Source organism: Gorilla gorilla, chromosome 7, assembly GCF_029281585.2.
Source record: "Gorilla gorilla gorilla isolate KB3781 chromosome 7, NHGRI_mGorGor1-v2.1_pri, whole genome shotgun sequence".
In the NCBI taxonomy this organism is placed as follows: Eukaryota; Metazoa; Chordata; class Mammalia; order Primates; family Hominidae; genus Gorilla; species Gorilla gorilla.
This window is the reverse complement of record NC_073231.2, coordinates 45,492,258-45,505,322: the sequence shown is the minus strand read 5'-3', so window position 1 is coordinate 45,505,322 and position 13,065 is coordinate 45,492,258. Positions and strand designations below refer to the sequence as shown.

The following is a 13,065-nucleotide window of genomic DNA, read 5'->3' as shown; positions in this document are numbered from 1 at the left end:
TTGAAATCACACAGATTCTGTATTCTTTATATATATATATATAATACATAGAATATACATATGAACAGGTTATTATGTATTTTAATACCAAAATATATTTATTCCAGTAATTTGAATAAATTTGAAACCAATAAATCCAAAACAAATTTGAAGTTGGTTTGCCATCCAGAAATCAATTAATGTAATTCTAATCATTATCAAATAAAGATGAAAATTCATATATCATTTAAATAGAAGCAGAAAAATCATTTGATAAAATTAACAAACTATCATAAAACAATAACAAAAACCTCTCATTGTTTGGAAAACTAAGTAACCTTCCTTAATCTGATAAAAGGTATTAACAAATGTCTTACTGCTACCGTCATATTTAATCTGGTTAAATATTGAACAATTTTCTATGGAAGTCAAGAATAAAACAACTATATATACTATCATCACTTTTATTCAATATTGTATTAAAGTCTTATCCAGTGTAACATGGCAAAGAAAAAAGATATATATATATACATATAAAGGAAAGGGAATGTTTGAGTTGCCACTGTTAATGCAAGACATGATTGTGCACATATGAAATCTGGAAGAATATACAAATAATTAGAATTAATAAGTATGTTTGACAAGGTCATTGAATATGCAAATGTAAGTTTGACTTTCTGCTTATCAGCAACAAAAGCTAAACATTAAATTTAAAAAAGTTTATAATAGTACCAAAGTACCAAATAGTTATAAATTTAATAAAATATGTGTAAGACTTTTACTCTGAAATTTTAAAAGCTAATCAATTGAAATGTATAAATCATTTGTATGCACTGAAAAGCCCAGTATTCTTAAGAATCCAGTACCCTCCTAGTTGATCTATAAATTCAATGTAGTCCCTATTAAAGTTCCTTTGTGTGTGTGTGTGTGTGTGTGTGTGTAAATTGACCACCTGAATATAAAATTTACAGGAAAATGCAAAGACCTAGAATAGCCAAAAGTCTTGAACTGGACGAACAAAATTGAGAGTATTTTACCAGATCTCAGGACTGATTTTAACAACTAGAGTAGGTAAGTCAGTGTAGTATTGGCATAAGAATACTCAAATTCAAATAGAGTGACCAGAAACAAACTCATATGTATATGTGTGTTTGTGTGTGTGTGTGTCTGTGTTTCCTGATTTAAGACATAAGTAATACTGCAATTCATTGGGGAAAGGTTGATATTTTCTATAAATTCTTCCTTATAATTTGACTATCCATTTGAAAACAAACAAACCAATAATATTGAGCCTTATCTCACACCATAAATTAATTTGATTTACAGAACTGTAAGCAAAAATTAAAACCAAGTTTCTGGAAGAAAACCTAAGAAAATATCTTCATAACTTTGGGATAGACAAACACTCCTTAAGCAGGATACAATAAACATTAACTCAAAAAATAGAATTATTTATTAATATAAATGAATTTTATTAAAATTAAGACCTTTGCTTATCAAAAGATGGCATCAAGAGAATAAAAAGTTAAAGTATAAGCCAGGAGAAATAATTTATAGTGCACTTCCAAAAAAGTACTTATATCCAGAGTTGTTGAAGAAATCAAAAAGAAAAAGATACTAGAATTCTAAAAAATCTAACAAAACATTTAAATTTTTATCTTCAAAGATTTAATTGGTTTCTACTCAAATTTGCTTGGTTATTATTTATAGTATCTTATTATATTTATATTTTTATAGGCTTCTTTTAATTTTTTGAATAAATGAAAGGTAGTTATTTTATAGTCTGCATTTGCTAATTCTAATATCTGCATTAGTTGCAAGTTTGTTTTTGTTGTGATTTTTAACATAAAGCCCTCCCTTCCCTGCACACAAACACACACACACACACACACACACACACACACACACACACACACACACACACACACACACACACCAGGAACTTTACCTGTAGATTATTTGAGGTCTGGACTGTAGCTGAGTTTCTCTAAGAGGGCTTTGCTTCAGTTAGTCCCATAGGGACATTGTCAATCTGGAACCACTTTAAATTAAGTTCCTGGATTCAAATTTTTCAGACTGCAAACAGAGTGGATTCAGACTGAAACATTGGTCATGTAAGGGCTAGCTGTGGTTACAAAGTCTCAAGGACGATTTTATTATCTTACCACTTACTGCCAAGATCAAGTCAGCTAAGACTTCCTGCTGTTCACTTCTGTGCGGTGGGTTTATTTCTCATCTGCTCTTACCAGATTTACCTGAAGTCTCCTATAAGAATATCCAGTTGCTTCCCCTTTTATTAAATTGTTCTTCGGATTCCTTCATTTTATGTCAGTCCAATGATGCACTAAAGCAAGTAAGTATTTTATACAGATTTTAATGATTTTAAGTATGAGGGTTTTTGAAGGTATTTATTTTATTACACGGCTAGAAGCAAGGTTGCATCTTTGCACTAACTTTAAATCTAAATAGGGTTTGGGTGAATAGTTGTGTAATATGAGGAAGGGGATCTTCAGCTAGATCTTCAGCTAGTAAGTAAGCCAGAATTTCAACCCATGTAAATGAACTCTAGAATATGTTCTTAACCAATACTAAATTTCTTCACATGATGACTAGTGAATTAATGAAATTTGATAAATGTTGAATAATGACATTGCACTTAGTTAAATATTGAATAATTACTTGAAAATACTGCATAAAGATGTAGTAAAACTCAAGTGAATGTAGTTGAAGTAAAGAAAATTAAGGAATCGTGTCTTAGGTGAATTCTCCATATGTTGCTATGTTTACTCATAATTACATGAAGAGAAATGATCTGCTTTTGGATCTACCATTTCACACTAAATCATCAAACACTTTTGCATCAATGTTTTTGATTCTCCCTTGAAGGTAGGAATTTTGCTATAGATAATTTAATTTTTGATGTACTCTTAAAATTTTTTAAATAAGACTTTTTTTTACAGTTTTTTTATTCTTCCAAATCAGAATAAAGTTTTCATTTTTGCCATTTTAATTTTGTAAAAAAAAAGTATTAAACCACTAGAGTTTTCCCACCTTTTCCATTGAAATATTGGTAGGTTATTTTCCTGCTTAAATTTTTCTTTTAGAGATTTTATCAAATTTATAACAGTCTTGTCAAACAGATTCCCTTCCTCAAGTTTAAAAGAGTCTTTGTTTCAGTAACTCCAGTTTTCATTGATAGATGGTTGATAAAGAATTCCAATATATATTTTAAATATAACAATGAAAGTGCATTTGCTTTTATGTATAGCTAAAATACCTCTGGCACCTACCGTATGTAACACACACACACACAAAAAGTTGGTTTTAGTTGTCTTAGATAACTTTTTTGATTCTAGAATTTTGTGCAAGTAGGAATAGTTTTCTAATCCACAATTTTAGATGCTGAAGTGAACTAAATTCCAATATGAATTTAAAAATAGAAGTAATATGTAATTTAAGTACAATGCAGTAAAATGTAGATGGGTATAGATTTTTGAATAAATGCTATTTTGTTACTCCAAAAGACTAATTGGATGTTCAGAGTTGAGCAAAGGGCAGGCTGACAGTTGGGAAACATTAAATAGAAGCCAAAGAATATGCAAGGTAACATTTTTATAACAAGAAACATAAGCCAATGTTAACTCTTGCTTTGTCAACTAGGTTAACTTTTTCTTTAGAATACTTTTGTTGTTGTTTTGTCACAAGATGGAATTTGTCTACAGGTTATCTAAGATTCACAAGTACTTAAAGAAAGTAGCTTAATTTGAGATTTGCCTTACAAGCACTGGATTTTGTATTGATGAATCATTCAGCAGAAACTTGGATAGAAGAAGTGATTTGAGAAACAATGTGAGGAGAGAACACAAGATACCTTTATTACTATCATTTCATGTTATAAAACATTAACTCATTTTTTAAAAGTGGATTAAATGTTTAGTATACTTCCACTTAAGCCTTTCACATGAACAAAAAAGAAAAAAATAATTTCAAAGAAATTTTCATGGAATCCTGAGAGAACTTTAGAAAAAAATAAATATTTCTGGTACAAAAAAATGTTACCAAGATATTGTTATTGCTATGGGAAGAAGAGCCTATGAAACTAGAAACCAAATACACACTTCATTCAATATGAGCAATAAGTAGGAAAGGCTGTCTTTTCAGTTCTAATTCATAGTGTTTTGTCTTTTTCACCTGTATTTGCTAAATGGGAAACAATAGGGCACTTTTGGGCATGGACTATGAATGGACAAATATCCACACTAATATTTCCCCTAAAATGTAAGTATGTTCATTAGTAAGACCATGTCAGCCCCTGGAAGGGATCCTCTTGAGCCAAGTTCAGCTCAGTTTAGAAACCAGCCATGCCTACAATTGGTTCCAGTCCTTATTTTTTAATGTGATTATTCTTCCATCTGAAGCCAAAGGAACCCAGAATTATCTGACAGGCTTGTACTTAAAATGGTTGTCTTTAACACAATTTCCTCAGTTAATTTGTTTTGCTGCCATCAGTTAAACTGAGGTTAAAAGAAGAAATATCTCCAATAAACTACTGCCAATCAGGCACAATTATCCACTGCTATGGCAGAAATTCTAGACCGTAAAAGAACTTCCAATGCTTGAAATCAAAATATGAGAGGATGAAATTATTTTCCATTCAGTCATTATTATCTTCTTTGGATTAAAAGTTTCAATTTCACCAGATTCTCAGATCTGTTTCTTTTTAGTATTTTGTTCAAAAGTTGACCCCCCACACCACCCGGATGGTTTCGTTTCCCAGAACAAATAAGCATTTCCACTAACCACGGCCAGCAGTTGGGCTGGTTCTTGGGCAGAGGTCTCAGTGCCTGCTTGTACACAATAATTTTTCAAAAGGTAGGAAACCAATTTCTGGCTTAGAGAGAACTTAGGGAAAAGAAAATAAACAGACAAACAAAAAAACAAAACAAAGTTTACATTCCATTTGGCCTATTTATAACATATCTGTGCATTCAGCATATGAGTCCATTAATACTTTGAGCCCTTAATAAACAAGGGAAGCCCACCCAGCTTCACTGCAGATATGCCTATGGGCTCACCTGATTTTAATATAACTAGCCCCGCTCCTGTACTCTCTCCACCACACTGAATGGAAAACTGGACAGCTTCTTCGCTCCAAAGTTCCACTAGCTTTTTGTGTCCTTTAAGGAGCCATTTACTTTATTGAAACAGCGGTTGGAAAAGTGTTTCAGTGCCTAAAAGATTTGCTCTGTTTCAGAGTTTAAACAAGAGGTGGGAGGCTTTGCTAAGGCACTGAGGGGAGTATGGCTGTAATAAACCCGTTCTCTCGTTCTTATTTGGGGTTGGCCTCAGTGTTGGCGCAGTCTTTCTAAGGAGTACATGAGTTTTTCACACATTACAGATAGTACCCTTATCTTCATATTCTGTCTTTTTGCACACATGAGTATACTGGGGACATTTTTATGGAGGCTTCTGCAGTCTCAGCTCATACCAATACAAAAAAAAGAAAAAAAACTTCTTTGGGTGTTGTGGAATAAGAGAGTCAGCAATGTTTTTGCAGTGGAATCTGCCATTCTGACCTTCTTCATAACAGGTGGGAAAAGTTTTCTTTTATACTTTGCCCTTCTTCCACAGAGGTTCAACACCACTGGCAGGACAAGGTGATGAAAGAATGAACTGAAGGTTTCTGGAAAGTGAGTTGTTGTGAGTGAAGACAAAGGAATATGAGCCATTGTGATGTCCTGGCAATCTCTCATGCTTGGGTCTTTTGCTGTTCTATGTTCCCAATATTTTGGCATGGATTCATTCAGGAATGTCTAATTGGCAGTACATGTTTTATACACGGATTGTTTTGGTTTATTTTTGGCTACGGTATCTATGATACTTACTTCTTCTTCTATTTGTAAGAATTCAGCTTGAAGAAAGAGTCAATGAGGCTTTTCTGAGGAGTTGGCCATGGAGGATCCCGTATCCTAGAGCAGTTTCTGCCACATGGTGGGCTGCAAAATGGGCCTGTGGATTGAATAGCCTCTTCTTTGTTGCTTTATAATATCAACTACTCTTTCAGTCTTTAAGTCCCATAACTCTCAGATAGTGTCACTTAAGACTTAGGCTAACACTAAAGGTCTGGGGCCTTCTACTTAAGCAAGGAGACAATAAGAGAACTTAGATCAGTGCCAGGTGAACTTCCATAGCACTATATGATATAGTTTGGATCTGTGTCCCCACTAAATCTCCATCAAATTGTAATCCCCAGTGTTGGAGGTGGGGCCTGGCAAGAGGTGATTAGCTCATTGGGGCGGATTTCTCATGAATAATTTAGCACCCTCCCTCTTGGTACTGTCCCTGTGATAGTGAGTTCTCATGAGATCTGTTCATTTAAGTGTGTGACACCTTCCCCTTCTCTCTCTCCTGCTTCTGTTCCTGGCAGCTAAGAAGCCTGACCCCCCTTCACCTTCTGCCATAATTGTAAGTTTCCTGAGACCTCCCTGGAAGCTGAGCAGATGCCAGCACCATGCTTCCTGTACAGCCTGCAGAACTATGAGACAATTAAACCTCTTTACTTTAATAATTTATAAAGATGCCAGTTTCCAGTATTTCTTTATAGCAATGTGATAATGGACTGATGCACAGCTGGTGTCAAATTTTCCTCTAATTTGGTCTTGAGGTCTCTCTCTCTGGAGAGTGACTATAATTCTCACTGCGCCCAGGCAGGAGTGCAGTGGCGCAATCTCACACAGACTAGAGAGGCAGCTGATGGGCAGGCAGTCAGGTTGGTAGATTATCACAATTTGTCCAAATACTTAGATTACTTGATGACATTGATAAGAAACAAGATGGCTTTAAGTTCAGGATCAAACAGCTGTTGGATCTTACCAAGAAAACTGGAGATACAGGTGCAGGTACTTCTCCATGCCCCGGTTTACCTTGGGTGTCCTTACTCATGCAACACCAGCCAATAGCTTCATTAGGCTGTGTATACTTCAAGAATGATTTCTTTTGTATGTATTCCCTATATGCCGAACTTCCTCAAAAACATGTCTGTATTTTCTCACCATGCTGTATTTTTTTTTTCCTGGGGGAATTCCCTCCCTTTATGCTCAGCTTGTGCTCTTCTGAGTTCCCAGAACGAGCTTCCCTTCTTCTTTGTTCGATTTAATAACTGCCTGACTTCCCATGATTTAGCTTTCTATTTCTACCTCTTGCACAAGGCCTTGCTTTTGCCCACCAGCTTGCAGAGCCTTCAGCCTTCCTCTTCATCTCCTGTAGCACCACAGTGTGTTCCTCTCAGTTCATCATTTACCAGTAGTCTGCTCTACAACATCCCGATTTGCAGATCAGGATTTATGGGTCTCCTCAGCTAGACTGCAAGTTTCTGAATGGCAGGGATAAATGAAATTCCCTATCTTTTATAAAAATGATTCCTATAACAGATCAAATAGTTTGTTGTATCCTCAACATATATTTGATGAATAAATGAATGAGTGAGGAAAGATCAGTTTTGAGCACCATCCAAGAGAAAATCTACCACTTCAAGATAAGATTATGCTTTGCTTTCTGGTATTAATGCTTCAAATGGTGATGTCAAAGGTTGGGGTGCGCTATGGTTTAAAAGTGTTCCCTCCAAAGTTTATGTTGAAACCTATGAGGACGTAGCATTAGTCCCCTTTTCTTTGTTCTTTCATTCTTTGGCCATGTGAGGATGTGGCAAGACGTCCCTCACCAGGCACAAAACCCAAAATCGAGTGCCTTGATCTTGGACTTCCCAGCCTTCAGAACTGTAAGAAAATAAGTTTCTATTATTTATAAATTACCCAGTCTCAGATATTTGTTATAGCAGCACAAATGAACTAAAGCAGGCTGTGTATGGTGGAGTTGGGGGAGGTGTTGTGATAGCACCCTCTTCCCTGGTGAGAGCACCAGAAGGAACAAGGAATGGAGTTACCGTAGTCTTGTAAGGCATGGTGCAGCAGCAGTAGAGGAGTAGAATATGGTTCTGTCTTGACAAAAGTAGTCACAACAACACCTCCTCCACAGAGGGAATGCAAGAGCAACCTCAAAAGAGAAATAGATAGAGGGGAGAAGAAACTAGAGAATTTAGGAACAAGAGTGTGGGAACTTGAGCCAAATACCCTCACTAGAGTCTGGATGTTTAATTCCTCCAGTTCCAGTAGGTATTGGAGAAAGTAAAGTTATTTACAAGTGGCTGGTCTTTAGTAACCAAAGTGGTTTACTATCTCATAATTAATAGTTAATATTTATTGAGCACTTACTGTGTGCTTGGTTCAGCTCAAGGCTCATAAATATATTACATATGTAGGTAACATTGTATAATTTTGCTCATTTTCAAGTTAAGGAAACTGAGGTACAGAGATATTAAGTTACTTGCTTAAGGTTAAATAGCTGGTAACTAGTAGAGGCAACATGTGAACCCAAGTCAGAATAGAAGATCTATTACTCTGAATGTAGATTTAAAATGTGCTAGAAAGCTAACTATGGAAAACACAATGACAAATAAATGGCAATTAGATGGTAATCTATTTCCCCTCTCAGTTTTTCAGTGCTGCTCTACCAGATTTCACGATTAATGTCAAACTATAAACTTTAGGGATAGGCAAAACTGGTGGCAGTTAGAATTCTGCAAATAGCCAGACTATTTTTTTTAATGTTTTGGGTTTGGCAAACCTTCCTAACACATTTTGCCAAGCCATTTTTGCCTTAATTTTTAAATCCAAGTGTATTTCAATGGAAATATAATATGTATGCTCTGATTCATTTACACTTAAGTCATCAAAACTTCATTTGGTTAAGAGTTACCTTATGGCCAAAGCCCTTTTCTCTTCCGAGGAAGACATGTTTCCCTGACATCCAACAAGCAACCAACAGACCAGGCTCAATATCTCTTCTAACATTTAGTAAAGAAAGCTAAAGTGAATTCTAAAACTGGATAGCAAATCAACTATTGGGTTAATTTGCAGTGGCCACATCACTGGGAAAACCGCAAATGGACCATGGCCTTGTTTGAACCTGTCACTTATGGTGTATTCTATTGATGGTTAAGTAAGAAAAGAAACAGTGTTAAAAGGAAGTATAGTCTGGGCGCGGTGGCTCACGCCTGTAATCCCAGCACTTTGAGAGGCCTAGGCTGGTGGATCACCTGAGGTCAGGAATTGGAGACCATCCTAGCCAACATGGTGGAACCCCATCTCTACTAAAAATACAAAAATTACCCAGGCATGGTGGCAGGCGCCTGTAGTGCCAGCTACTTGGGAGGCTGAGGCAGGAGAATTGCTTGAACCTGGGAGGCAGAGGTTGCAGTGAGCGGGGACCGTGCCACTGCACTCCAGCCTGGGCAATAAGAGCAAAACTCTGTCAAAAAAAAAAAAAAAAAAGGAAGTATATAAAAAGAAGCATTTTCATACAAAAGATTTGTGTTCATATCTACCTGAAATGTAGTCAGTTGTAAGGTAATTTAACTGTCCAAATTCAAACTCTTCCCCAAAACAATCAAATTAATTAATACTTAAGTAAATGTTTTGAAAAATTGCCTTAAAATGTACAGAGAAAAAATGTACTATCTACACACTTAGAGACTCAAAAACAATGTCAGATTCTAAAATTCAAAGTACTTTGGTTTATCCAAACAGTTGTCTAATAATGACAATGGACATATTTGTCCTATTTTGTCTCAAACGAATACACAGGTATCTATTTTAATCCTATTAGGATATTAATCTTAAAAAAATCAATTGAGGTGAGCTCACTCCTGTTTACAAGACATCATTATAACTGGAGTAAAGAAAACTTAAAGAAGCATTAAATGACAAGACATTTTCATTTTCATTTGAAAATTCAGACATGGGGAAGCATTTATTTTTTAGAATGTAATTGTACAAAGGGAACACATGTCATTTATTACATGTATCTGTCAGTAAAGGTAAAAAATGTATGTCTGAGATTAATGACATACAGTTTCCTAACCTAAGTTTCTGAGAGTTAGAGATGGCCTCAGAAGAAGATTTCAGCCCCTCGCTCTGCTGTCTCACGGCTCCTTGGGGGTTTCAGTGGAAAGTAAATGTCCACATCTCCTCTCAATTCTGCAAACTTTCCTGGAGTGGCTTCATCATCCAACATCACCACACCTGGGGTTGGCCTGAATTGGGGCAGAATCTAGCATTCCCTTTCCAAGGAGCCCAATGCCTACCAATTCTCAGCTGCTCTTCTCATTTTTCCTGTCCTCCAGAGCAGGGTTACTGTAAGTCCAGGGGTGAGGACAGCTAACTTTAACTATCACGGATTTTTAAAAAAATTATTTTTGGCTGGGCGCGATGGCTCACGCCTGTAATCCCAGCACTTTGGGAGGCCGAGACGGGTGGATCACGAGGTCAGGAGATCGAGACCATCCCGGCTATCACGGTGAAACCCCGTCTCTACTAAAAATACACAAAAAAATTAGCCAGGCGTGGTGGCGGGCGCCTGTAGTCCCAGCTACTCGGGAGGCTGGGGCAGGAGAATGGTGTGAACCCGGGAGGCGGAGCTTGCAGTGAGCCGAGATTGCGCCACTGCACTCCTGCCTGGGCGACAGAGCAAGACTCCGTCTCAAAAAAAAAAAAAAAATTATTTTTGTCTTTGGCTCAGTTAGAAATTTGAGAAACAAGAATTCAGTTCTGTTATCTGTGCTCTGCTGTCATCCCTTCACTGAGGCTGTGAAAGTGTAGCTGCTGCAATGAGGAGAAGCTGAGGTATAGATGGAACGCTAAAAGGAGAAGCGTGACTTCTAAACTTTATCCCATCGCTTTGATTATTGTTGCTATTATTTTGTCTCCCATCAAACGTAAGGTCTATGAAAACAGGGGCTTTACTTGCTTCCATTGTGTCTGAAACTGTCTGACATAAAAAGGACTCAATATATTTTAAAAAAGGATTAATAAGTAAGTAAATAAATAAATACAGAGTTGGTCAAGACCTAATCATGCGCACTGATTTTTCAGCTTTCTATTCTCTTTAGGTCAAAAATAAGCTACTAATTAAATAATTCATGCCTTAGCTTATCCAGGCTGCTATAACAAAATACCATAAACTAGGTGATTTAAATAAATAAATCTATTTCTCACAGTTCTAGAGGCTAGCAAGGCAAAGATTGAGGTACCAGCAGATTCAGTGTCTGGTGAGCACCTACTTCCAGGTTCATAGATGACACCTTCGCGCTGTGTCCTTACCTGGTGGAAGGGGCAAGGCGTCTCTCTCAGGCCTCTTTTATAAGGGCACTGACCCCATTCACAAAGACTCTACTCCCATGACGTAATTATTCAAAGGCCCTACCTTCTAATACCATCGCTTTGGGATTTCGGATTTTAACATATGAATTTTGCGGGAACACAAACATTCAAACTATCGCAAGTTGTATATTACTTTTTACATCTTTGGGGGTTGCCTCCTTTACTTCCCCCTCTACATGAATAGACTTTGTTTTTTAGATCAGTAAAAAGTAAAGATTAGTTTAGTTTAGATTAGTAAAAAGTACAAAGAGTTACCATATACCTCCTCATTCCACACAGTTGCTTATGCTGGAGTAAAGTGGCGTAATCTTGGCTCACTGCAGCCTCCATTTCCCAGGCTCAGGGGATTCTCCCACTTCAGCCTCTCAAGCAGCCAGGACTACAGGTGTGTGTCATCATGTCTGCTAATATTTTGTATTTTTGTAGAGGTGGCATTTCATCATGTTGCCCAGGCTGATCTCTAGCTCCTGAGCTCAAGCCATCCACCCTCCTCAGCCTCCCAAATTGCTGGGATTACAGGGGTGAGCCAACGTGCCTGACTAGTTTCCCCTATTATTAACACCTTGCATTACTGTGGTACATTTATTACAGTCAATGAGTCAATATAAATTATTATTATCTAAAGTCTATCATTTACATTGGAGTTCCCTCATTGTAATGTATGTTCTATGGGTTTTGACAAACGTAAAATGACATGTATCTACTATTACAAAATCAAACACAGTAGTTTCACTGCCTGAAAAATCCTTTGTGCTCCACCTCATTATCTCTCCCTCACCCCAACCCCTGACAACCACTCATCTTTTTAGTGTCTTCACAGATTTGCTTTTTCCAGAGTATCGTGTAGTTGAGATCATACAGTATGTTTGCTTCCAAGTTCTAGCAATTATGAATAAAGCTGCTATAAACATTCATGTGCAGGTTTTTATGTGAACATACATTTTCAACTCAAATACCTAGCAATGCAGTGACTAGGTCATATGGCAAGAGTATATTTCATTTTGTGAGTAACTGCCAAAATGCCTTCCCAAGTGCCTCCTTTACTGTATAATAGATACTTATTATTTAAATGCCTTTTAATTCACTTTTAAGATAGTAATTAGAACATGTTAATTTTCATGTCTTACTCTTTTTTTCTTTGTGAATTGCGTAATTATGTGTGTGTGTCATAGTGTGTCTCACAACAGGAGTGATGCACTCACAGCCCCCAGGCCCCCCCCATCTTCCCTGTCCTCTTTCCTCTTTCCCTGCACCTCAGCTGGAAAATTAACAAGCATTTTAAATTTATTGCTAACAATTAGGGAGAAGCACTAGAAAAGTATAAATGGAACTGTTTCATAGTTGATCACTTGTCTATTTAATAGCTGTTTGGTTTAATTTATAGTTGCAGAATATATTATAATTATTAAACTATTAACATTTCATTGAGCCTGACAAAGCGATTGTGCTTATTCAACATTCATTCAATAGCTACTTATTGATTTCCTACAACATGTCACACATTATATATTTGTTCATTCTTTAAGCAGATTAAATGTTAGATTTTTGTAGAACTCTTTGTTATGCCCCATGCAAAGCAAAACTACTGATTAACATAAATAGGGATACAGGCTATTTTACTAGCTCAAAATGTAGTTTTTTATATGTGCCTATAAGCATAGATAACATTCTAGTTTTTAATTAGCATGGGAACATTTCTGTTGTGGGTTACATTCACTTTTCATATGGAATACCATGTAGCCTTTTTCAGTGGCATTAAATCATGTGCTGTGGAAAACCGAGGATTTTCTTTGGGAAACTTCCTCCACTC

At 36.5% G+C, this 13,065-nt stretch overlaps 1 long non-coding RNA gene across 1 annotated transcript in view; it reads right to left on the bottom strand.

Annotated features, from left to right (window-relative positions):
• LOC129524063 (uncharacterized) overlaps positions 1–1,961 on the bottom strand; it is a 29,851-nt gene extending 27,890 nt beyond the window's left edge. Inside the window, exon 1 of the long non-coding RNA XR_008667720.1 lies at positions 1,928–1,961. This is a non-coding gene — a long non-coding RNA (uncharacterized lncRNA). The remainder of the gene's footprint in view (positions 1–1,927) is intronic.
• Between the last annotated feature and the right edge of the window lie 11,104 nt (positions 1,962–13,065).